This window comes from Astatotilapia calliptera, chromosome 16 (genome assembly GCF_900246225.1).
Source record: "Astatotilapia calliptera chromosome 16, fAstCal1.2, whole genome shotgun sequence".
Lineage (NCBI taxonomy): Eukaryota > Metazoa > Chordata > Actinopteri > Cichliformes > Cichlidae > Astatotilapia > Astatotilapia calliptera.
The window spans coordinates 17,412,712-17,439,641 of NC_039317.1; the positions used below are offsets into that span (position 1 = coordinate 17,412,712).

The following is a 26,930-nucleotide window of genomic DNA, read 5'->3' on the forward strand; positions in this document are numbered from 1 at the left end:
GATACTACAGCAGTATCTGACTTTGATGTAAATGTGCTGTACATGTCTATTGACATAACTTGAGTGAAGTAAACTTAAAAAAAAAAAATCCTTCCGTGTTTGTCGAGTTAAGACTGCAGATATATAATCTACCCTCATGTATTGCATCAGTTGATATAAATTGTAAAACTATTGTTCTGTCAATAGGTGGCAGTGTTTATCAGCTGTTACATTAAGCCATCAGCTGATTTTTTCTGAGAAATTATTCTTTTTTTAGACTTCAGTATTGAGATGGTTGAAGGACATTTGTTTCTCTAAAGGCAGGAAAACATAAACTGAGAAACATACAACGATGAAATATTGATTTTCAGAAATGTATTTAATGTCATTTTTTAAACATTCAAACATTCAGATGTGTGGTTGAGATCAGGGTAGTGTACCTGTGAAGTGTTGCATAAATGCATTGTGAAGATCTGCATGAATCCAGACTGATGTTGAAAGGATGTCTTTCACAGCTTATCAGTGAAATAGACAGTTTCATCACTCCATGGAAATAAAGGACTGCATAGCTAACGGTGAATTCAGCGAGGAGCAGGTCAGTGACACGAGAAGCATAACCATCAGGCCATCTAAACCGCTCAGTGATGCAAATACATGAAAGGCAGGTTCGACCCACCGCTGGATGACAAGCTGGTGTAGATTTCTAAGGGCACTGCGTGGGCCATGTGAGAAAGTCATTCATGATTAGTTTAACCTCTGAGTCACACAGAAGTCTGTGATCTGCTACCATGTGACCCGTGGGTTCATGGCACAAGCGGAGAATGAACGCTATCATATTTCTACGGCTATAACAAAAAGCAGGGGAATATTAGAGGTTTGAATTATTTGTTGGCGCTGGTCTCTGCCTCTCCGAACGAGTTCAACTGAGATGCTGTGTCGATGGCAGCAGGAACACGGACTCTCGCATCCTACCTTATAATCTTCTAGAGGAGTTGCTTTGGTTTTTTTTCACATTAACAGTCTTTGTTTGTATTGATTGTTACAGCAGTTTGTCAACCTATTATATTGTACAACTGGCCGAGGCATGCCCTTTATTGTAAGAAGAAGTCGTTCTCTGTGTCACTTCATATAGCGAGATTACGCTGGAGTGTGATAGTGCCTGCATAGACACTGGCCCAATTACACTTTCCCCTTGGATTGTTTATGTCCTTTTGGCCTTGTTGCAGTAAGAGAGAGTGAGAAAAAAAGAAGAATGGGCTACCCTCCAGAACTGCTTTTTATACCAGGTTGATTAGCATGCTGGGTTGTTTAAATTGCCTCCTGGAGGGCTGACGTGAAATCGAACAATATCCTCTGGCTTTAGAGACTAGCCCCAGAGCTTCTCATTTATTTTTATGCAGAGTTAGGACAGAGCCTTGGCACTGCTCCACTGAGGAGGCTGAGCCCAGGGAGGCCAGGCCTGGGTAGATCAGGACAAATCAATTAATATCAGCTCAGTAAAAGTTCTTGGCTCTCTCTCTGGGCCATACTTTACTGTGACACTGCAACCTGGGCGCCACTGTAATGATGTGGCTAAATTGTTAAGTGAAGCTGAGACATAATAATGAAATAATATCCTGTTCTTGCCTATCTCTATAAAAGGCCTCTGTTAAGGCTTGATTTGTCTTCAGACCCTCCGCTGTTCCAGCATTAATACCAAAGCCAAAGCATTGTTTTTCACTGTTATTATTATACTTCATCATACAGGCTTTTCCTCTTGGGTGAGGATGTTTATGACTATACTTGGCAGAATTCAGCCTCTATGCTTTACTAACATTTGGTCATCATGTAAAATTCAAGCGTGCCCAAGGCAAAAGGATTATTATACCCACGGTAGTAAGCACACAGTGGAAACACTCATTAATATCCTACTTACATACCTATAAGGGCTACAAATGGGATAGATAAAATAAGTGCAAGGTAGAAGAATGAAACTTGTTTGGTTGTCCTCCCTGAACCAAAAATGATCTCAGTAGTAAGGAATAATTCCCATAGCTTTATCTTGGTGTCTCTTAATGAATGAGGCCTTGCTGTGTGATTGGGTGTGGGTGTGTGTGTGTGGGGGGGGGGATTGGACATACAGATCATAGAGATTTGTGAAGGTTTAACGTTGTCATTATGCCGCTAATAAAGAATTTAATTTAACAGTGCTATCTACTGTTTGCTTTTCTCTGAACAGCACAAACAGATTATTGATGTATTACTGTTGACTTTAATAATCAAAATAAATTGCTGTTAGACCTGCAGGGTCAGTGAAGGTGTGCATGGTAGCAGCGTCACGGTGGATTCCTTCACACATCTGTTACACTTAAAAATAAGAAAAAAAATTCTTAGAGCAAGTCCTTATGGTCTGGCTAGACTTTGAAGCATTTTTTGTACATGCACACTTTCACTGTCATAGATCTTCCCAATTATTTGCCTTCTGATGCATCCATCCATCTGTTTTCTTCTTTGCTTATCCAGTTCAGGGGTGTGGGAAGCTGGAACCGAGCTCCAAATCTATAGTGAAATCAGATAGTATTTTCTTCAATGCTTTTTTTATGGTTCCTTTGGATAATTTGCTTTAGAAACATGTCTCATTTATATGGTATGAAGAGTATGTCTTTTGTCAACCATTTCAAAGCATTAATTTAAATAGCAGTTTTGGTTTGGGTGAAGAAATCACAAACTGCATGTGACAGTTTGACTGAACCATTGTGACTTTTCATCTGTTACACAGGTACCCAAAAATTAGACCTAAATGAAGATCAAAATATTAGCACACACACAAAAACTGGAGCACAGACTTCCTGGATGGTCTGTTTGTGTAGTTATCACACAGCAGGTCTTATTACTTGCAAGAAAATTACATTAAAAATGCTCCAACGACACAAACAAGGTCAAAGGGTGAGTTGTGGCAGACAGCTGGAAGCAAAGTTAGCACCTACCTGTCACATAAAGCAGGAAAACATAAAATAATGCATAACTTCAAGCCTTATTAAAATGTAAAACTATATCTACAAAGGACAGTAGCTTTTGGCTAGGTCAGTATTTTAGCATCAGCGTTTATGAGGACTGGCTTGTTCTGAAGTCACCATCAAGTGGTAGATTAAAGAAATCGGCACACACTGATTTGATTTAGTATAAACTTTCAGCTGCACTTCTATACTATTGTTTAAAAGTTCCTTAAAAAACATATTACCACCAGCCTAAGCTTCGCGTTTGGTCCTGATCACCAGATGAATATTTATAGTGGTGAAGATGGGGAAACATGAGGTGTTCAAAACAAAGGCGTGTTAGCATTGTCGTTGTGAGCATGTAAGCATTTCAAAGTGACAAATGCGCTGCAAAGCATTAACAGCCCTTGAAAGAGAAAAATAAAATTGATGACTATCACATTTGCACTTTGATTTACATGCTGTACGCATCAGATTTCACACAGTTTCAAACAATCACCACTGTTTGTCAAACATAAGGTCCATCCAAGCTTACTTTGCAAAGCAAAAACCATTTTTCAAACTCTCCAGCAGCCATTGCTAATTAACTGAGGAGGGAAACAGCAATTAGAAATGTATAAATGCATGAATTCAGCACCATGGACAGACAGTTTCTGAGAAGCAGCAAAGGGAATCGCTTTAATTTTGTTTCTCAACAGCAGAGGTGCTAAGCTCCAGTTCTTTATTTGAACAAGCTGCCTGTCAGAGTGCCACGCTGACGTATCTTTGCTTGTGCACTTGCAAAACCTGACACAATTCTCTCGTGGCAAAATGGAAAACACTTGCAGCACAATGCCTGCTTCATATCGTCTGATGGGAAGATTAAAGCCAAGCCAAACAAAATTCGCTGTCTTCGGCTCGGAGTCGGTCGATGGCGAGACCACCAGAGGGGAACGACTCACTCAACTGCATATGTCATCAGATCACATTATCATTGATCTTTGTTTCCCAATCTCGTCCTCTGTCTGTCTTTACCTTCTCCAGTCTGCCCTGTGTGTTTTCCGTAACATTTCCCATGGCTCAGTGGTGCCTCTTGTCTCAGTGTGTGCGATAGTGTGATAAGAAACTGCAATGACTTCACCAGAAGAACATCCGGATTGAAGTGTGTAGAGATGCACTTCTTACATCAGTCCATTTTCTAACATTTTCTCAGCTGCTTATCCAATTCAGGGTTTGATAAGCAGTTGTGATTGGACAAAACAGGGCTGAGATACACTATTGCTAGAAAATAATGATACATATGTTTGGCTTTATACGACTGTTATTATACAGTAATACTAATAGTCATATACTGTACTCTTGCTGATAACCTCTCTTATTAGAAATAATGTGCTAGGGGCTATAGCGCTGGGTAAGCACTGCTAGTCTGATGTTGTACTTTTCTACTTTAATACTGTTTTAGCTTTCATTTCATACCCTGCTGTTTGCTACAATACCAGAGCCCCTCTAATGAAGTCCTCACATAAAGGAGCATCGTTCGGAGCAATCATTCAACAAATTGAGTGCTACAGTAAACAAAAATGTAACAGATGCTTTGACTGTAGCATCATGTGAAGTAAAGCTGTAGGTCTGATCTATCAGTTAACTTCAAACAAAGGACAGCGAAAGCAAATAATGAAATAAATATTTTGCCTGTTTGCCCTTTGCCTTTAATACACCACCGGTTCTCCATGATGCACTTTGCTTTAAAATTACTTGGCAGGTAAGTTGTTCCAAGAACTTGCCTCAGTTCTCCTGTGGATTCAGGCTGTCTCGCTTGCTTTTCTCTCTTCGTGTAATCCCAGACTGACTTAATGAAGCTGAGATCAGGCCTCTGCGGAATCCATACTATTTGATGCTGAACTCCTTGTCCTTTATATCACTGATAATAGATATTTATGACTCTCTCTGTGTATTTTTCATGCTACAAGGGTGAATTTAGGGCCAAAAAACGTCTCCCATGCTGTATTACATGATGGATAAGAATCTAAACATCTAAAGGTCTTGAAAATCAAGATTTTTACAGTACAGCAGATAAAAAGCTAAAGAGATGACTGGCATACAAACCCTGTATTGGGCAATTGATTTTTTTTTTCTTTCTCCCTCACAGAAAAAAGGAGCTTTACTGAAAAACCCAGCTCTGATTCAAATTGCTGTCATTATGAATGCTAAAGGCAATCATCAATGATACGCCTTTCAGTCAAAATCCGTGTATATGTCAAGTCAAAACTGATTTTAAACTTTAAAAAAAAATTGAAAACAGTAAATTAATCATAAGCTTCTTTTGGTTAAAAGAATTTTGGGAACAATTGCGGCCATTTAAGTTTTTGAAATTAGTTGTTACGAAAACAAGATGTACAACACTCTTCCTGTCTCTGCTGTGGTCGCCAGGGAATCTGAATATCTCCAAATGCTCTCCATATGTCTGGCAACTTCAGTGATCCCTTTTATTTTGGTGTGCCAGGGTAGATGAGTTACATTCTCATCCGATGTGTAGCAAAGATGTTTTACTCAAGCAAATTACTGCACTAAAAATTCCAGGAAAAACCGAACAAAGAGGTAGATCTACGACTGTAGCGTGTCTAAATTTGGATTAGAAGAAGCTTGCCACTCGTTCAATCATTACCGCCAGCAGAGGAGCTTTAAAGTAAGCTATAATGATGCATAGGTGTGCAGAACAAAAAAAAAAAAACAACCTCCTGTTGTTGAAAATCACTCTCTGATACAGGGTGTTGCTGTATGTGAAAGTGAGCGCTACATGTTATAATTGTTTATTTGTCTCTGTTCAGCTTGATGGCAGCGTGTCACGTCTATTTCCTGGATCTGTCTGTGAGGGAGTGATTCATGTGGACAGCAGCACAGATTGCGCTGGTGGCTGGTGATTACTCAAAATAGCTCTGCCACATTGTGCAAGTTCCCGTAGGCGTGCACGCGTAGAAGAGCGCTTGCATGAATGCCCTTAAATGTTTGTCCCCGTGTCTGTGCGCTAACAAAAAATGTCTGCTTGTATGTGTACATTCCTACCTTCATGTGCATACAGTCTGGGATCTGGCGAGTTTCTCTCCACCCACCCATGGTGGGCCTCTCTCAGCCAGATGGATGGTCTCAGCCAGTGTCAGCGAGGTGACAGCTGGCTGGCCTGGCCTCTCCTGGCCAAGGATCTGGATTCTATCCTCTGACAGCTCCTGATGGGTGACACGTTCCCCCCCACACACACACACACACACACACACACACACACCCCAAACCCACCCATGTGCTTGCTTCATGGAAACTCACGGTTTACTGGAGAAATCGGTGACGTCTCGCAGCATGCTTTAATGAAATGTAAATGATATGAGCCACACCCCGGTGAGACGACGCCTGAACTCTTAAGTGCTCTTAAGGAAGTAGCCACCCTACTGATGATTGACTAATTAGGGCTTTTTCAGCGGCAGTAAAACAAGTTTTACACAGGAAAAGAGTAATAGCTGTTCCACTCCAAACTGAAGTTAAGACAACAGGTCAGACTTCAGACTGCAAAGCAATAAGAACTTATGTACCGTGTCAAAAACCTCATTAGGTAAGCTGCGCACATCATCGCAAAATCTCATGAAAGTCATAATTTAGACTAATCCAGTGCTACTCTTTTTACTTCACACAACACCCAGCTCTCCCTCCTGCCTCTTCTGTTCTCTCACTCTCAGCCTTAAGTGGCCTCAGTATCACAGTCCTCTCGTTTGAGAGGCTGGCAGTGTAAGCTGCAACGACCGGAGGAGTGCTGCTGTAACCGGGGAGGGTGTGCAGGATCTTTGTAATGTGAGTGTGTGTGTCTGTGTGTGAGTCATTACATTCAGCTTCCATTCGGCAGGCTGCAGGCTTCAGCAGGACAGAGATGGCTACGCTAAACCAAGCCTGTGTTAATGAGACAGCTCTGCAGGGATGAGAAGAACACACACAGAGCAAGTTTGAAGACGTCTTCTGGCCTCCCAAAGGTAATTCCCTTAAATGAAAAGCAGACTGCATGCGAGTCATTGTTGCACCGAGGGGGTGAGGATGAATGGTGACAGGGTTGTATTTCAACACACCTCCCCACGGTCTTATGTCGGGCCTGAGATGAGTGGAGGCAGAGGTACCTTGTTCAGACACACCCTGCCGATGCTCTCCTTACCCAATTATCCTTGACTAGAATGACTTGTGTAACACTGGCTGTGTCACGCAGCTTTAGAATGGATTCTTTATCCTATCAAGGCCTTTTCATTTTTCAGATTAGGAGGCGCTCTTGCTTCCAACCAAGGACGCCAACAGGACTGAAGTACTCCACATCTGGGAGACATTAGGAACACATGGAAGAGGCTCATTTAAGGCTCTTGTTAGCTCACCTGGTGCTTTAAGTAGGACCATTAATATTGAGCTACTTAAAATATGAACAACCCTCTCTTCTCATGTCTGTTCGATGAGAAATTCTCAGTGTTCCTCAGTGTGCACCAGCATGTCCATTCCAGGCTTGCATCTCACTATCAAAGTGGCTCAAGCTGTGATTTGGAGCTAATGGGCTTTCCAGATGTTCTCCCTTGTATTTCATTGAATCCAACACCTCTACAGGCCACTGTCCAGCCATAAATCACAGGGTGCATGCTGCATGAGAAGAATGAGAGGATGTGGCTTGATGCATAAGTTACATGCTCGATTCATGAGCTCATTGCGAATATCTTCAGAACCCGAGCAGAACAATTAGCTGTTACCTTAACCCCAGAGGCCACAAAGTCTCTTAAAGGGCTTTGCTATCCCCTTTATAAGCTCTGAAGGCCCAGCTCAAAGCCGCAGGGACAGCAGAGCTTTATATGAATGATTTGGTTTTATGTGGTATTCTTGGATGACAGTCCACCACGAGTCACTGTTCAGTGTTAGCAACAATTCACGGCTTTATTTGGTTCTGCGAGGGAGCTTCAGGTCCAAGTGTCTCCGATTGGTTGGGTTGAACAGATGTCTGATAAAATGTTCTTCTCCCATCTATCCAGTGTAAATGTGCGGTGGTGGTTGTTATTAATCTCTGTAAAGCATCAGGCAATGTTTTCATTCCAACCGCTGAGCCAGAGCGAGGTTCCAGCAAGAATTACATCCATATCAATATTCAAAATGCTGGCTGAATTGAGCATTTAATCGCAAACACTCATGCATCCATTGTCCAGGTAATTAAATTATCTAATGGGCTATTTTTTTGTCCTCCGTAGCCAACATTATCCAATGAGAATCTCAACCCTGAGCTACGCTGAGGTTTTATTGCACAGACCCCTCGCTGATCCGAACTTTTCTGAATCCATACACAGAACAAATCACACAAATCTATGATGGTTATATTTCACTCCGAGTTTTCTCTCCAAGTGAGATTTGGTTACTGAGGCCTTTGGGAAATCATGCCATTTTAAATCTTTCTCCTTCCTGAAAGAATGTCACCTCCAACCCACTTTTTAAGCTTTTATAAATGACCACTGGCACGTCTAAAGTCTTTTAATATGCAATCCATCTGTTTTTTGCCTCATATACGGGAAATGAGCCGATCCATAATCTGTACCTGCGCTGGCGAGGTCATCCGACGCGGTGACGAGAATGACTGATCTGGTGTTAAGGTTTATCTTTCTATGAGATTTTCGCTTGGCTTTGATAGCCGAGAGGAATGATTCAATCAATGGAAAAAAAAGGTGGGGGAGGAAAGAGATGTTTGTTTCCACTGATCCACTTCTCACATGGTATTAGACATTTCCCAAATAGCTCCCCACCCATCATATGTAATGGTGTGTGAATGTCAAGTCTTGTTTAACTGAGTGAGCATTTTCACACGTATGTTTTAACCTCTGTACGGTAAAAGAACCTCTAAATCATATTGGGGTTTTTTTATTATCAACTCTTATTAATAACAATTCTGTATATAAATTTCTTTTTGGCAAAACCTGCGATGATATAGTGATGTGTGAGCTCCATCCACTAAGCACTTAAGCTGTAATGAGTATCAAAAGCAGCTCCAGGTCTCCATAGTGACACCTCGAAGCTTGGCACTGTTGTCCCCAGAGAGCTGTGTGCCAATAATAAAGCCCAGAGCGGCTGCGCTGACTGTCAAAAGATCATCCTGTTATTTATTCTGTACAAATTACTTGCATATGTTCACCACCGCCTTGCCCTCAAGGTTAAAGCTCTCATCCGAGCCCAAGGAGGGATGAGAGAGCACAGTTGGCAGAGTGATAGATCTACTCTCAGCTGCAGCCGCTAAATGTTATTTCTCGTTTCCCATCTACACCTCGAAGCAAAGTCCAGGCACCGGCATAAATGAGTTCCACAGATATCCCTGTGAAATTTTGGCTCATTCTCGGCCTGTTTGCGATCACACCTTTAGATTCCGATTAAAGTCAGATCAGAAGTAACTCGAGAGAACACCTTCACACGGCAAATAATTACCGTCAATGTCATTTGCCTCAGTGTGATAGGAAGTGGGGGAAGTGACGAACTCTGGTTTTTCAATATCAAAGGAGAGGTTTTGGTTATGGGGATCACTGTGTGTGATGAGGGAGGGGGTGGCTGATAAATTAGGAAACTAAGTGGAGGAAGTAGTCCTGTGGTTCTACAAGGCAGCTGGAGATGGAAATCTGGATGCCATGTCCCCAGGTTTGCACAGGTCAGGCTGCTTTGTGGTTGGTACAGACACTAGACAGACTAACATTAGGCCCTTCTCAGCAGAAGACAAAAGTTGCAACAGCCATTCACATTCATCACAGGCCTCATAAATGTCAGCAAAGGAACTGCTGCAGACATGGCATGCAAAGGTGAATATAAACAAAAATAGGTCATAACCTGGATTCCATTACAGTACATAGTGTGGCGTCCTGCCCCAGCTTCCATTCGGGCTCTGCTGTTGCTCCACTTGCGTAACGTTGGCTAAAATGGAAGATCTATTTGTAACAGCCCTTTAATATATTATGCAAAGGTCATATGTAGGAAATAAATCAAAATCTTAGCTTTGCTTTGGCACCAGTTCAGGTAACGAAGTCAAAGACACCTTTGAACAACAGCACAGACTCTGAACCAGCAATAGCAAACACAGTTTTATTTCACTTCCGAGTTGTGTTCCAGGAAATTTTATGGCATTTCAGGTCACTGGCACTGTTTGTTAGAGAACTTTTCATATTTAATAAAAATATATTGATAGCAAAAGCCATTAATAAAAAAAATGGAGCACATTCGTCTCTTAAAGTCTGGGCGGTTCCACTGGGAATAGTATATCCACGTGTTCCTTTCCTTGACATTCTCCCTCACTTTTTAACAAGCTGGCAGCAGCACGTAAAGCCCTCCTCGTCTAGAACAAGGTTAATGCAACTCTTCTGATCAAATTCTCAGAGGAATTCTCCTGATCCAAACGTAAATCCGACTGCAAGAAAAGTAAATTAAAAAGTAATCTTCATATCATGTATGGAGGCTTCAATTCCTAAAACCAGTCTGGATACAGACTAATCAGTTATACTTGTTTTTATATGAGCCAGTTATCCCCTAAATGGATCCTAATTCATATTCCACTGTATCAGGTGTCAGAAAATCCTTACTTTTCTTTTGTTCTTTCATGTTTCAAAACTCATTTCCTCATTGTAACACGATTGCTTTCCTGACTAGGACGTACCGATTAAAATAAACACTTTGATGGGTTGCTTTTGTTTTGAAATATGGATCTATTACAAATGGGCTCCTGACAAATAAACACATGCCTGGCTTCCCTAGAGGCTGAGAGGGGCTCAGATGGAAAACAATGCCATAGCGATCATAAAAGAGAATAGAAAATCCTCTGCATGTCATGCGCTCTTACCATATCCATCAGCTTGAACGAGCTGTTTTAGAAAGGGTGGACAAAATATACACATCCCTGGATTTGACAAGGAATTATTCTAACCTCCACTGGAGAATAAATCCACCCTCTCCTAATCCTGTGGTAACTGCTGCTCACATGACATACCTCATACCCGCTGAAGTATTTTACAGATTCTTTCTTGTTTTGCAACATGTCATGCTTTGAAAATCTGTGTCCATATAATTTCATTGTAAAGTCAACAGATTGTGGTTTTAATCCCAACATTCCACAGCATTGTGGTGCTGTCTCCCTCTCTGTTTTAAGCGATGAAGGAGGAGATGGCACGGTAGTTGTTTTATTAGTATCATGGATGGATGACCAAACAGGCATACGTCTGTTTGAAGTGGCACTTGAAGCTTCTTGTTGGAAAGTCAATCAAATGAAGACAAACAAGGGAAAAACATGGAAAATGACCAAAAAAGAGAATGGAACAAAGACATGAAAAATTGCCACAATAGCAGCAAAACAATAATGCTGCTATTTATAAAATATAGTTCAGCATTGCCAAGAACTGGGGCTTACAATTTAAATTTTCCTACCCTTTTGCTAATTTTACAAATATACTCTTTTCTAGAACCTTGCTTCAGTCTGGGGACCCTGATTGAAAATTTTCTACCTGTCACTGGTCTCCTTTAGAAAAACATGTGTTTGGTGCTGTTTTAAGCGGTGATTGCATGCAGCTTGATGTCCAGAATCCATGACCCTGAGCAAAGCTCTAGTCATTTGAATCAGAGCTTTCACTGGAATCTGCTGCAGTCACAGAGGAGCTGGACTCAACTCACCTCTTCTTTTCCTTGGACTTAACAATAAGTATGTGCCAAGGGACAAATATGTTTTTTTTTCTTTTACTGCAAATCTTGGATATGATTTTTTTGTGCAAATTTAAAGTTGTTTTCATTAATTCATCACAGGGATGGATGTCATGATAATTTTGAAGCTATTAGTGATTCCATTAGACTTTTTTCTTCTCCCAGGGTGGAATACTTGTACAGCATAGATCTTCAGTGACTTAAAATCTTCTCTAATCCAGACAGGGTTCAAACACATCCACTAATAGCAGGTAAAATGTCCCTTAGCAAGTTGCACCTCAACCAGATGCTTTTAGTAGCCGTGAACAAACTTCTGAATATTTGATCACTCTTTGATATTAGCCTGTTTTATACATTCCAAAACCTGTTTTGAGTTTTGAGTGTTTGGCATCACTGTCCTGTTGGAACACCCAACTCTGTTCAAGTTTCAGCTTTTTAGCTGTTGAAGAATTTGGAGATAGCCCCACTTCTTCATTATTCCATCCACTTTGCGTACCAGTCCCACAGGTAGGGAATCAGACCCGGGGCATGATGGTACCACCACCATGTTTTACAGCATTCTCAGGTGTGAAAGTCTCACTTTTACTCATCCAGCAAACCTTTTGTCATTGTAGCCATATAGCTCAATATTTGTTTCATTTATGGCCTCATCTATTTCATCTATGTGGGCAGCAGGGGATTCTTTCTTGGTCAGCACCGTCTTAGTCCACAGCAATGTCACTGGTGACAGCGATGCTGGTGTTCCAGCAGTTTCCAGTTCATGGCAGGCTTGAGCTTTGGGGTTTCTGGGTTTTTCCTGAACATCCGATTTCCTCTTAGTTTGTGGCTTCTTGGAAAAGTGGTACCTTGGAAAAGTGGTGACCTATCTAAATAACCTTCCTGAGTTCCTTCCTTTCCTATTGTTCTGATTATTGGTCAATTCAATGAATGCTACAAAATAAATTAGTTTTGTATTAAAGAAAGAAACTACCAGTTGTAGTCAATCATGATCAATAATGAGAAGTTAATAGGCCTTGGCCTTGCCAAATTGAACATTTTTGTAGATCTTTCAGCATCACTTATTAAAACATTTATATGAGGGTATGTATATATTTGAGTCTGTATGTATACTTTTGATCCAGTGTGGATCAGAGAAAATTCCCTCAAAAAATTCAAACCTGTGCACCCAGTTTGTGTTTTTAATGCCATTAAAGGTGTGTGCTGTACAATCATCCCACACTGGAAAGACAGCAGTTCAAAGAAATCAGTAAAAGCCCCAAATTACCATGAGATGTTTGCCCACGATAAGCAGATGTAAACTCTGGCCACTACTATACCTGCTTCCTTCATTTCTCGCTCTCTCTCTCTTTGTATTTGTACTAAATAAATGTGGACACCTACTGTTACAAAGCTATAGCTGTAAAGTGAAACAGTGCATGGTGCTTTTGGTTTATTCACACACTGGCTCACTGTAATTATTTTGCCTTCACCCTTTAGTAGACTGTAAATGCATTCATCTCTGTGACATAACACAGAAATCATGTCTGTCAAAAACAACAGCACAGTGTCACTTCAGGCATGCCCTTTTGCAGGAGTCCAAGGCTCAGATCAGCTGCATTGCATGCTTCTTCTTCAGTATATTGTACAGGCGTCATAGCACAGGCCCCTCTGCCCTCATAAACACATCCAGAAGGGAGTGATTATTTCTCAAGATGTGGAGATCGAGGACTTGCCAGTTCATGCCTCTTTATGAGTGTTTTGCCATGAAGGCTTATTCCGTCTCCCAACGCTTTTGTTCCTCTTGTTAGAAGAGATGCTTATCCCATTTACTCTGTGGGCCATGTGTCTCTTTCACCTTGAGCTACAGCAACTGAACCGACAGAAATGACACTGTGGGTTTCAGAGCTTGTGTCTCCCTCTAATGAAACGCACCATATCAAGTGTCCGCTAATTAGTAACAGTATTGCAGGTCGTAAAACATGCCATCTCCTCTAATCAGCAGTGACACCATCGTGCCCGCATTCTCTCATGTTGCAACATCGGGAATGCATTTTCATCTCATGTGGTGCTTCTCAGCCATGTTCATGCATTTTTGAGGAGACCAATTTGTCCTCAGATTGTGAAATTCGAAGATGTAATAAATCAGAACATTTTAGCTGTGATATAATAAGTGGCTGAAGCGTGGGCTTTGGAGAATGATTAAAAAATGTGCTCAGTCACAAGAACGATTTTTCTTCTTTTTTCTTTTCTTGGAGGAGAACTCCAAACTCTAAATTCCAAGAAGCAAGTTTGTCATTATCACGCTAAGATAAGGCTTGATGAAATGTCTTACTTCATTTTCTCCTTTTCATATCTAGATTTAATGATAAAATCGAATTGTTCTGATGCTTTCTACCCAGCTCAAATAAAATGTATTATGTTTTATGATGCATTTTTTCCTCCATGCGCACACCTCTGATTTAAATTGTATTCTAGTGGGGAAAACGAGAATTTGCACAGCTGCAATTCCACGACAACTCTGCTGATGAAGATCTTGTATGATTTACATCTCCAGAACAGTTCCAAAAAAGACCTTGTGGTGATTATTTTCTGGGGGGAAAAGGAGGAAATATGTTGTGAAAATAATAGAATGATTTCATAAACAGGAGGCAAAAAAATGTAAAAGAAGTCCAATTCATTATGTCTCTTTATTTTATTTTGTTCGACAGCATGACTTGCTTTACTGTAATATAGTCTCTGTGGTGTGTGCAATGCAATCTGTGCTCTCTGGAGTCAGTGAGACTGAATAATGAAATCATCCCTACTCCTCAAAGACCTACTCATCTCCCTGAATACCTGTCATTTTAATTATAATACTACTGACTCTTTTGCCAGACCTATATGAGCAGAATCAGTCACACACAATTGGACTTGGCAAATGTTTATTGTGCCAAATACTAAATGGGACCCTGGGGATATTATGTTTCATATCACTTTGTCTCTAACTTCAAAGCTGCAGCTGGTAGTCAAGTGACATTTTTCACTGATCTTACTTGTCATGCTAGGCTAAGGCACAGGCACAGTGAGAGAAAAAAAGACCATTAAAAAATAAAATATCTACAGAAGTCATCAGTTAAAATCTGCAGACAAACTATACATAATGGCGAAAAAAGGAAAAGTTAGATGACAGAAATGTGAGAAGTTTATTTAGCAGCACGCTGTTTGACTCTTGGCCGTACGACAGAGCTTTTATTATTCTGCTGCGTCCCAGTACTCCTCAAACGAACCCACTTAATTAAATCCTCGAATGAAAATGTGTTTGTGAAAAGAAAAGAGATATTCCATGCAGAAAACACTTCTGCAGACAATTCATGGCCCCTTGTTTTCCCAACGAGGGCTTCTTTCACTCCAACCCAGATTGTGTCTGTGTTTGTTGGCTTATAAGTCGGTGGATTTATTTCCAACTGACTTTTTTTTTTTTTTCCTTCTACTTTTCAGAATCTCGCTAGACTGTGGTGTATTTTTATATCGCTGCAAGCTGACAGTCATAGACCCAATTTAATACGAGCGATTAAAATATGCAAGACACCCAGTATTCTGCACGTGACAATGTGCTGGGATTTTACTGGACTAATAAGGCATCTTTTTTTTAGGTCAGGAGATGTTTTCTTGGAAAGACAGTCTTGATTTGTTGGCAGCTCATATTTTGAGGATGGTTGGTTAATGGTTTGAGTGCTGTGATACTGAAATTTGTAATTTTACCTCTGATAATGTTTTTCTGAGATTGCTTGGGATGAAATGATAAACAGTGTTTGATCGTTATCCGTTTTAACACCAATATTTTGCAGGACACCTGCTGAATAATAATATATCTGATTTCTTTTGAACATTATTTTATCTGTTTCAGTTTGAAATTAGATTACACAAGTATGCTTAGGAGACAGCTCGCAAATTCCAGTTTTTATTTTTGTCTGGTGTAAGTTCTAAAAATACAGTGTTGTGTAAAAGTCTTGAGCAACCCCTCATTTAAAAAAAATATTTTGCTAGAAAATGGGAAGCAAGTGCAGTGTTTCACTGAAATGTGGCCAAACATACATGGAAATACGGTATTTAAGGCAAAAGTTTGCACAATTCTAAAGAGCTTGAAAGTCAATATTTGGTATGACCAGCTTTATTCTTCAACACAGCCCGATCTCTCTTAGGTAAGCTTTCTTGTCATTTCTTTAAATAGCCTTCAGAAATAGTTCTCTCGGGTCTTTGAAGGGCATTTCAAAGCTTTACTTTGAATGCTGGCTGCCTTGACCCCACACTACTTCAACAATAATAATAATAATAGTGTTTGGTCCAGGCTCTGATAGTGTTATATTGTGTGTTTTTTGATCCAGGTATGCTTTTCCTGCATTTGAAGTGTGTTTGGGATCATTGTCATGCTGAAAAATGAAGTTATTGCCAATGAGACCCTTTCCAGGTGGTATTGCAGGGTGGATCAAAATGCCGAATGACGAATTAGCGCTTCCAGTCAGAGACTGAGGCTACGTCCACACGTACACGGGTATTTTTGAAAACAGAGATTTTCCGTTTTCGTTTTAAAAAATAATCCCGTCCACACATAAAGGCGGAAATGAAGGAAAACGCTGCTATGAACATGCCAAAGCAGCAGGTGGCGCTAGATTCCTAACCGTGCAGAAATGTTGGCCAATCAGAAGTCTAGAAGCCTCGGTGGGAAAAAGTAAACAAAGCTGGGGCATAGAAGCAGAACAGAGTCGTATGTGTGGAGGGACAGTAACTGTGTGTATATGTAAGCATTTAAACACTGCAGAGAGTAGAATTAACAGTATTGTAGAAATTCATTTCACCGAAACAATAACGTGGCGCACAGTGTGACGCATGCACCAGTTTATTGTATTTCCAGACTTGCTTTCGGCACAATTTACAGTGCACGCTACTCTGTTTTTTGTCAGACTTGAAATAGCCGAAATACCTTCACACTACGGAACTTCTATGGCTCTTCCGTTCGACAATCTCTCCAGCATTTGAACCATCATCTGTTTTCTCTTCGGTCACACGGTTGATTTTTCTAGTCGGCACACTCATTTCCTCCATTACCCGCTGGCTGCTTCCCAAACAAACACACGTGCGGCTTGGCACTTGTGCTGTACGTAACAAGTCACGCGACGTGACGCTGCGGCTGTGATTGGTTCAGCTCTGCGCTACTTAATTTGGATTGGCTGACCTTTTTTTTTTTTTAAGAGGACAAGAGCGGCAAGGTCTATCACGATAGCTTAATTCCTCTATCGAGTAAAAGTTATATCGCGATACATATCGTTATCGTTCTATCGCCCAGCTCTAACCTCTTTCCTGACCTCCAAACATCCCCCCTCCAAAAGAACTGTTGTGACTGATTTTCTGTCCAGTTCTTGTGTAATTTGGCATACCTCAGCATCCCCTCTACTGAGATCATGTCTAATGAGTCCTCAGCAAACAGTAGATGGATGGGCTGAAGAACTTAAATAGTCCAGGTCCTGTATGACTACTTTGATATAGATGTTTTATTTTTAGGAATACAAATTTTCTTGTTTAGCTTCCTCTGATTTTTTGAGGACACATTGCACAACATGTTGAGATATGCAAAGTTTTTAGCTAATAGCTCTTTGGGACTCATGATATTGGTGCAAAAGTACTATCCTGCTCAAACTGTGTAATCTATGGCATTTTTAGAAGCAAAATATAAAGAAATTCGGGGTGGCTCAAGACTTTTGCACAGTAATGTACACCCACCAAGAAAAGAAAGTGTGGTGCTAAAATGACATCTAACCTCAGGGGGATACCATTAAATGTTACATCCTGTCACGCTGTCATTAGCACAGGCGTCTTGTCATGGGTACATGTGCTTCCTTCTGCACTGTGCTATGGTTGGCTGGTGTAGTTTGATAGCCTACATTAAACCACCAGCAACAAGGTTTGTGGATTACTTTTATTTGTTTGGTTGTTTTCTTTTGCTGGTTTATGCATGTAAATCTTGATCAAATCTTCCACAGCTTAATAACTGAGAAACTCACACCACATTCATCCGTAGATGTATAAATAGCACCACAGGCAAGAAGAAAAATATGTATCTTTTGGATGCCATCAAATGCTAATACAGGTTGTTACAATTTGTTAAAGCTATTCCTCCTGTGTTATAACAGTGGAGATTTGTTCCAAACCACAGATTGAATCATGAATAATGCGGCTTTTTTTTGTGTGCGGATGGTTCATGGTAAGAGATATTTTTGGCGCAGGGAGTCCATGGCAGTTTGTGCTGTGGAGGGAACATGCATGATCTGATTGACTTGACTGGGAATCAGAGACCAAGAGTGCATTAGCAGTAGAGACATGGCGCCAAAGGAAACACCTTTAACATGAATTGCATGTTTCAGCCGTTGCAGCATTATGGTCACTTTTAATCTAAGCTCTGCTAGAAAAAAAACCCAAAGCATTGTGTCTTGTGAAATTCAGTAAATTGAATGATACATGTTTTTCTGGGGATATTTATGTGGTGAAATAATAAGATGATGGGTAATTTGTCTTTTAAAAAAAAAAATTTATCCTGCACATTTAGATTTGCCTTCAGAGGCCAAATACCTTCTGTTAGGTGGAGCCCACTGGAGCGGAGAGCAGGAATGTGGAGAGGGATGGTAGCTCTAAAGTGTGTTTACTGTAATGAGAAGCAGACAGAAGGAACTCTGAGCTGCTATTGTTGTGCACAGGTTTGCTTTGGATTCCCGTCTCACCCTTAGGCTACAAAGCCATGAATATTTAAATAGGAAAGGGACTTCCTCTAAGCATCAATCAAAACCCCATCTATTCAATTACTGGCTTCAGATCTGAGATGCTCAACCAGCAGCTTCTGATGAGAAGAAATTTTGCCCGTGGCAATGCCCGTGAATATTCCAACCATGTGGACGATCAGTCAATTAAAAACAGCCCCTCAATGGCTGGCAGACTTTCAAGAGTGAAAAGTTGCTGGATAGTTATTCAGTGACACTGAGCTTGGAAGAAAGTTTAAGTCCATTGAATAAGGATCAGAATACAGAGGAATAATCCCAATAAGGAAATATAACCCCCGTTGTCTTGCGAAAAAAAAACTGTAGGCGGTATGAAACATCTAATTCAATATTTTTTCATGAAGTATGTTGAATAGGCTCAAATTCAAAGGCACTTTGTCTCCAAGCACATTTCAGCCATGATAAATACTGAGGGCTAGCAGTGTTTCTTTTTTATTCGAAAAGTTCAATTGAAACTGTTTTCGTGCGTGGGTGTGTGTGGATACAGAGAAAGGAGATGAAATCAGATACACAAATAACAATGTAAAAAAAAATGATGATGATAGTGATGAGAAAGGAAAACAACAGCTTTGGACACCTGTTCAAAGGCATTCTGTCAGGCCTCCACCATGAGAAAAAGATGAGTCACGCTGGCAGAGGATCAGTTGGTCGGAGGTGTGTCATTTATAGCGGCCCGACATCTCTGTCAGTGAGCGATTGCACAATGCTCCCACAATCTTTTTTAACCACAACAACAACTGGCTCTGCCTGCTGAGAAGCTGTGCTTGACACAAACCTATCCTCTGTTAACAAGAGCCAGGCACATCAGCCAGAGTGCTGTTCTTGGCAGTCAGCGCCGGTCGTCTATGAAAGACAGATCGTGCAGCGAGAGGCCAGAGGACTGGGATTTTTACAGCAACCACGGCAGTGCTTGGTTAACATCATGTTTACGTTGTGTATTATCTTTAGAAATTGTTACTTCCTCATCTTTATTCATGCTAATTGGGTTAATCAAAGATCACAGCGTTGTATCCTGTAACAAATGGCTGTTTTGGTTTTATAGGAATGAGAACGCCAGACTTTGCCAACACAGCAGTGGGACCAATGACCAGAGGAACATTGCACTAAACACACTGATCAAAGCCATAGTTAAACATCTTGGGAATACGCCTGCCCGCTTTGTTGTCAAGAGCTAAATAGAAGGATCAATGCAACTATATGTAAAGCAAAAGAAAGGAGATATTAATCCTAACATAGCATAAAAAGTGATAGCGAGGTTAAAAGCTAGCCAAGGTAGCTAGCAACAGAGCTAATATATCAATGCTAAGCTCATTAATCATCATATCTTTTCTTATTGTTTCTTACTATTTCCAGGCTTTCAGTCGGTTTCTTCTAAGCAAGAAGGCAAATACTGAAGAGCTTCTGATGTTTTGCAAAGTAAGTAAATACATTTACAGTATAATCGGCTACACTTTGCTTTGAAATTCTGCAGTTTCTTCACTGGTTATTTTCCCACGAATGGGAATGAGCGTATTCATTATCAGACATTACACTGACTTCGTTGCAGGGTAATATTTTCACTTTCATGTGATATTAATTGAAATGTTATGCAGAAACCCACTAAAAAGATGATGGTAAAAGATTGTCAGAGTTGAAAAGAATCTGCAACGCATTAAGAGCCTCGCTCCGAGGAGCAGATGAAAGGCACTGCCCTTATATTAAAAGAACTTCTGGGGAGGTGAAGGATTCTCCTCAGGAGAAATCAGAAACACTCTTTTCCCACTGGCTCACTGACAGTAACTCACCAGGCTGTCAATCCATTTTAATCAAATTACTGTGATGTTTCAAACGGTCTATTTGAAAAGTGGAATGACATAAGGAGATTGCTAAACTCACATTATGGAGGCTGTTTCCAATCAGATCTGCACAATATTTCATTGTCTTTGGAGCTTTGCTTTTAAGGGCTAAGAGTATGAGAAGAGATGAGCGCAGAGACGAACTGTGCTCAGCGAGATCTTTGGCAATATCATCCAATCCCAGATGTGAGAGGAGGGAGTGATGGTAAACATGGCACAAATTATATGGAGCAGTAAATTATTTATGAATTGAAAGAAGGAACATGTTTGTTTTCTTTAGCACGCATGAATGACAACCGCAGCGTGTTCATGTGTGAACTGCGGGTCAAACTCCAGGGACGATCCATGTGGTTTTGCAAGAGTCGTATCTTTGAGGTGTTTCGCCAGATGATTCGGCTTGAGTTATGTTGAGTAGGATAATATGGAATCAAAAAAATCGAGCTCTAAAATAACACGTGAGTGTGTTCCAGGCAGCACACATTAATATAAGAGTCCTGGAGTAAAGTGAGCTTGGAAAACATGCCGTAGGGTTTCGTTATAAGCGATGAAAAGCAGATCGTCCCAAAAAGTATCAGCTAAGTAGCTGATAATGTCATTTATCCCAAAGGTGGGACGTGGTTAACAGGCACTTACCATCAAAGCGTGGAAAAAGAGAGATCATCTCTTGTTAAGCTATGCGGTGAAAACCTTCCTAACATGTACACCATATGTTTTTTTGCCCCTCTTGAGCGTCATAAACGTGTTGCAGGCTGCGCAGGCACAGCGTCCTGACAGTGAATCACAGAACTCCCTCAGCTCACCTAAATCTTGGCTCCACTCAACACCTCAGCACAAACGGAACTGTTTATGTTGCAAACAGGCTTGAAAAAGCACACGTGTAATGGTGCATTTAGACAAGGGATTTACGACCAGGACGTCAGCAATATTCCAGATCCGCCCAGCGCAGGTTGAAGACAGTCTGTGCCAGATATTTCCATCGAAGTCACCAACAAAGGCTTCTTTGCTATGACAATGAAGCTTTTGTAGATATATCAGCCTGAGCTGCTCACCACTGTCCTCGCCCTCTGAGGCAAACAAGACCGGCCTGTGCCTCCAAAGCTTGCTGAGGTGCAGGAAATGGTCAGTCTTAACTGGGGTTGTAAACTGAAGAAATGAAAGCGCTGGGTGTTGCTTGCATGCCTTGTTAATGAGTTTATGAAGGTTTCACAAGTTTTAGCTAACAGTGTAATTCATCATTCATATCTTCACTTGTTTAGGGAAAATAAGGCCAATGTTTGGGCAAACTTGATAGTTTATTGGAAAGTTTAGTGACAGGACTTGTAAACAATGACACATGTAGAGTTTATGGATTAAGAGAGGGTAAGCAACTAATAAAAAATGTTTTATCTAATCAACAAAAAATTTCTATTACATTTAAGCTGCTCCCTTATACACAGTAGGTTGCCACAGCAGGTAGCTCAGTATGTTTAAACTGGGAGGTTTTTATGCCGGATGCCCTTCCTGACACAACCCCCACAGGGATTTGAGTCTCCTTCCAGAGACAAACTGGTGATCTTTTGCCTGCTAGGCAACTGTGCAAACCACAACACTATGGTCTATTATAAGTAAAGAGATTAAAATAAAGTAGGCCTTTTGCTAAAAGGACTATAAAACTTAAGAGACCTTTGATAAAAGATCCTATGCTGAAACGTGTTTATTGTTTATTCATTAAGTATTAAAATGTTTATGAAGCAATTAGTCAAGCATGTTTTATAAATGTCTCATAAAGAGTGAAAGAAAATTACAAAATTAAAAATACATGACCTATTAGGTTGAGGAGAACATGAATTACTATTTTGTATATTGAGACATGCTGACTTTTAGCTTTATACTTTAGACTGTAAATTTTTAACAGCCTTATTCTTTTTTTTCTGGTCTGTATGTAAAAGTTTACTGACCAGTGTTGACGTGTTAAGTTCACCAGGTGGAGTATCTGTCTGTCTGTCTGTCTTTGGGATATGCCAAAAGATGACAACGACGGTGGAGCAGAAGAGCGTTTGACTTTCACCAGCGAGCCCCTCTGTTTGACATCATGTTTTCTTAATGAGAGCCAGCTGCCCCCAACATCAGCATTCTCCTTCATACCAGCATGAAAAAACATGAAAGTTAGAACTTTAAACATGTCCAGATTCCTTTGTACGCCACGGGCAGTATTAGCCTGCTCGTCAGCATTACAATCAATGGTGCCTGTGATCATCAAGGGTGGAAATGAGCGCTTAGCCTTGGAGCACACGCACAGGATGAAATACTGCACATTCATTATGTAAACAATCTGGTTTGCTGAGCCATGTGCAAGGTTTTTTCCCGGTGTACTGACACCGACATCTTCATAGACAATAAAAATGAAATAAAATAACTAAATAAATAAATAAATTTCCAGGTGCTAATTAATATGCTGTTCTCAGAGGTTTAAAAGCTTTTGTTTCTATGACCAGTCACTGCAGATATAATTTGTTCTATTAAAATCTGTTTCATTCTCCCTTTTCAGTCTCATGCTGCTTTTATGACTTAATCAGGGGAGAAAAAATTAATAGAATTGGTGACAAATATGTCAGTGCTACTATCACAAAGAGTTGGCCACTGATAGCTGCTAACTCCTTGTGGCATCAGCAAGGTGCTGTAAACTTTCCTGTCTTCCATGTCCAATGTTGGTAAGCCTGTGCAAATTCTAGAGATAATGTACTGTTCTCAGCTAACAGGGGTGGCACCTGGTGTGGTCTTCAGGCGCTGAAGCCCATCGGCCTCAATGTTAGACACGTTGTGCATTCAGAGATGCTTTTCTGTGTACCTTGCTTTCAATGAGTGGTTATTTGACTTACTGTTGCCTTTCTATACACTCAAAGCAGTCTGGACATTCTTCTTTGACCTCTGTCACCAACAAGGTCTTTTCACCTGCAGCTTACTGGACATTTTCTGTAAACCCTAAAGATGGTTTTGTGGGAAAATCCCACCAGATCAGCAGTTTCTGAAATACTCCAGTAAGCCCATCTGGCACCAACAACCATAACATGTTCAAAGTCCCTTAAATCACCTTTCTTCCCCATTCTGATATTTGCTTTGAACTTCAGCAGGTCATCTTGACCATGTCTACATGCCAACATTGATGGAATTGCTGGCATGCGACTGGCTGATTAGATAGTTGCATTAACAAGCAGTTGAACAGGTGTCCCTAATCAAGTGGCCAGTGAATCTATCTTGATGTATATTGAATGAGATTTTCGAAGAAGAAATATTTCCTTAGCTGGAATAAATGCAGCTTTCCTTGAAGAAGATGTCTGCTTGGCATATGTTGCTCCTAACCTGTATCAATGGTGGTTCACAGATGTGCAAGTTACTCATGCTGTGTTCACTAATGCACCCCGTACCATCACAAATTCTAGCTTTTGAAATGTGTGCTGATAACAACCTGGGTGGTGTCTTTTGTCATTTGCTTTAAAAACATGGTGTCCATGATTTCTTAAAGAAAAAGAAAGAAAGAAAGAAAGAAAGAAAGAAAGAAAGAAAGAAAGAAAGAAAGAAAGAAAGAAAGAAAGAAAGAAAGAAAGAAAGAAAGAAAGAAAGAAAGAAAGAACAAACAGAGGATATTTTTTGCATAGAAAGGTTCTGACTTCCATTTGTGGATGTGGTGAAAATGATGTTCACATGACAGATGTGTTTCTGAGGTCATGTAGTGATTTACAGTGATAGAACTGGGTTTCTTTTTATACTTAAGCACCATCTGCGGGTTTAAAGACTTGCTGTTCAGATTTGTTTCTTGCACTTAGGGAATTCTTGATTCTCGGTATCTTTTAACCATACCGTGCACCTCAAACGAGAAATCTTCACTTTTCCATTGGCAATCATTACTTTTAATAGGCTTGGACCTCATCTTTGCTTCTGAAAACCTCTTGCTCCCTGGGACTCTTTTTTTATATATATATCAGGTTGTTTTGCTAATTAACCGTATTAGCTGTGAGATGTTCCACCAGGTTTTTGTTTTGTGTCTTTTTTTGCTATTTTGAAATGCGTTTCATTAAAAACTTAACACTTAAACTAAAAATCATGACCTTAAGAAAGAAGTAAATAGATTTATAAATACCTGTTTCAACAGTTTATATATTGTCTTTGCGTTATTTTCATTTCATTCACCTTTTCTTTACATTTTACTTAGCTTTTCAATATTTTGGTTTTATTTTTTCTAAAAAGAGGCAAATGAAATGTGTTGATTTTAATGTGTGAACCACCCCCTCAAAACATATTTTCACTGCTCTTTTGTTCTGTCACCCGAGTTTATTTTGAGACATTGAAGACACAGAGGCACTGAAGCGCCGTGTTTAGACTACAAGTGATGTCTGTCATAATTTCTTCTTTTACTGTAACGCACTTTGAAGAGCACATGTGCTCTATCATTAACACCTTTGGATCGTTTGTATGTGTGTCTCTCTGTGCCCGCCTTGTCTTTGTGGCAACCCAGTGGGAAAAGTGGAGGAAGCTCTGCCCCCCAACAATATCTGTTTCAACATCCTCTGTGTGGATTCCCTCTGAACTCAACCCCTGACCCTTCCCTTGTCCTCGAGCCTGGGTCCTGCCCTCACACTGCCGTCCATCCTCCTGGGTACGGCTGACCTGTGAACTGCGCTTCGCCTCTGAGGCGACCCTACACAAAGGCTTCATAGGAGAAAAGAAGACAAGACAGAAAGTTTCCCCTCTTTGCTAGTCATGCCTGGGGGTGTATTATATGGTGAAAAGCTGACACCAGCCATTGATCCCAATTTAAAATGTCAGCTGTTGTAATTTGAGTTATTACCTTTAAATATATCATCATATAGCAAAGTTAGCTTTAGTGCGAGCTCCCTTAGCGCAGGATTGGCCACAGTGTATTGATGATTGCATAGCAAACTTCCTAACTTCATTAATTAGGAATGGGTCACTTGGGTCAGTATGTGTTTATTCTCAGGAAGGCGCATCAAGGGGATTAGCACTAATCAGGGGGGATTTTAAACAGCTCTTACCCAGATGGATGATACTCTTGCTTGATCTCTTCACTTTGTACGCCTGCAGAGAATGATGTTTGGTTTGGAAATAAGCATCTAGATAACGATTCTTCTGGTTTTCTTTGTAAACACAAACATATCGGACCTCTCGCTTACCTTTGACCCAAACTGCAAAGAACCAGATTTTTTGAGTGTCCATAATTTTATGCCCACAGATGATAGAGATGATAGACACGTGATTTATGCGGCGTGTTAATTTATTGTCAGGATCATCGGTTCACACTTCAGATTTATATTTCATATTTTAATATCTCTATATTGTAGTCTTGTGTTACCTCAATCAGTAGTATAATCAGATTGTAAAATACATTGTGATGTACTGCTATACTTTGATGGCCCCTGATGGCTGCTGTCTTTATCATATATTACGTCATCATGTTGCCTAGCAACCTCCTAGCAACGGGCTAAAATGACCAACATGTAACATTTATGCACCTATAACATCTTATAAAAACGTTGTATAATTTTTGTTTCAGTATATCTATCTCATATTGTGCAGTAGTATTTGTAACATGTAGTGTCTCTGTGTGTGTGTATGTGTCACAATGTCCACACTTACATGTATGTGGACATATTGTGATTTAGTAAATGTATCAGGGTTAAGAAAGAGTGTGCGGGGGTTATACTTAAATTGTTGTGGATCACTTTTACTACCTCCAGAAGAATACATTAAATTATGTAGTTACTACCATAATTAAAATAACAGGTCAGTGATAGTGATGTCATTTAATCTGTTCACAAATCTTTTTCTAGCAGTCCAACATACTGTATCTCTGCTGCAAATACCACCAAATGACCCTAAATCAACATCTTTCTGCCAAAGTGTCGACAAATATGAACATTACACTGTTGAGGCTATTGGAGAGCTTTTGCATTGTTTCACAACTGATAGCACAGAAGTACCTCACAATAAAAACAGTTCTGCACCTTTGTACAACCCCAGCTCAACAAATTGAATCCAAAATATACTGTGAAGAAGCATTTTCCAGGCACTGAATCCAGGAAATCAAGTTCCCTGTAGAGCCGCAGAGGAAAAGAAAAAAAGGGAGGGAGAAAAATATTGTCTGTCTGTCTTTGGATGTGGCAGTTTTGCTTCAGTGTCCTGCTGCCTTTTAATCACAGAACAGACATGCTTTTCACTTTGTCCGCCTTTAAAGAACAGGGAAAGAAGACCGTGGCTGTCAACAGTGTTGTAGCCCTGGTGTTTGTATAGTGTGTGGCATGCATGTTCTCCGATCTGGATATGTGTTCTGGTCTTCATTAGACTCAGACTGAACATCTTTGCGGCCTGACAGAGAGATCCTTTCATGTGTCCCCTGCCTGGTCCCACTCACCAGAGCCTAACCAGAAACATGCCACTGCCCAGGGCAAGGTCAGATTTCTCACCATACCACAGCATTAAAGCAACATTGCTTTTCCTAATAGAGGGGGAAAACACTCTGGTTATTTTTCATCAGTCTCACAGACAATATATTCCATCTCATCATATTGATGGAGTAGCAGCACAAAAGTCCAGGTGGAAGTAATCTGGAGGGAGCGCTTGTCTCTGCTCGATGATCTCACTGACCCGAAACTCGCATGAGAGCG

General features: G+C 40.4%; 1 long non-coding RNA gene across 1 annotated transcript; it reads left to right on the forward strand.

The window, feature by feature from the left end:
* Positions 1-6,827: 6,827 nt before the first annotated feature.
* On the forward strand, positions 6,828-26,723 carry LOC113008517 (uncharacterized). Its single transcript, XR_003270029.1, has 3 exons — positions 6,828-6,946; positions 19,790-19,852; positions 24,764-26,723. It is a non-coding gene; the product is annotated as an uncharacterized LOC113008517 (long non-coding RNA).
* The last annotated feature ends 207 nt before the right edge of the window (positions 26,724-26,930 follow it).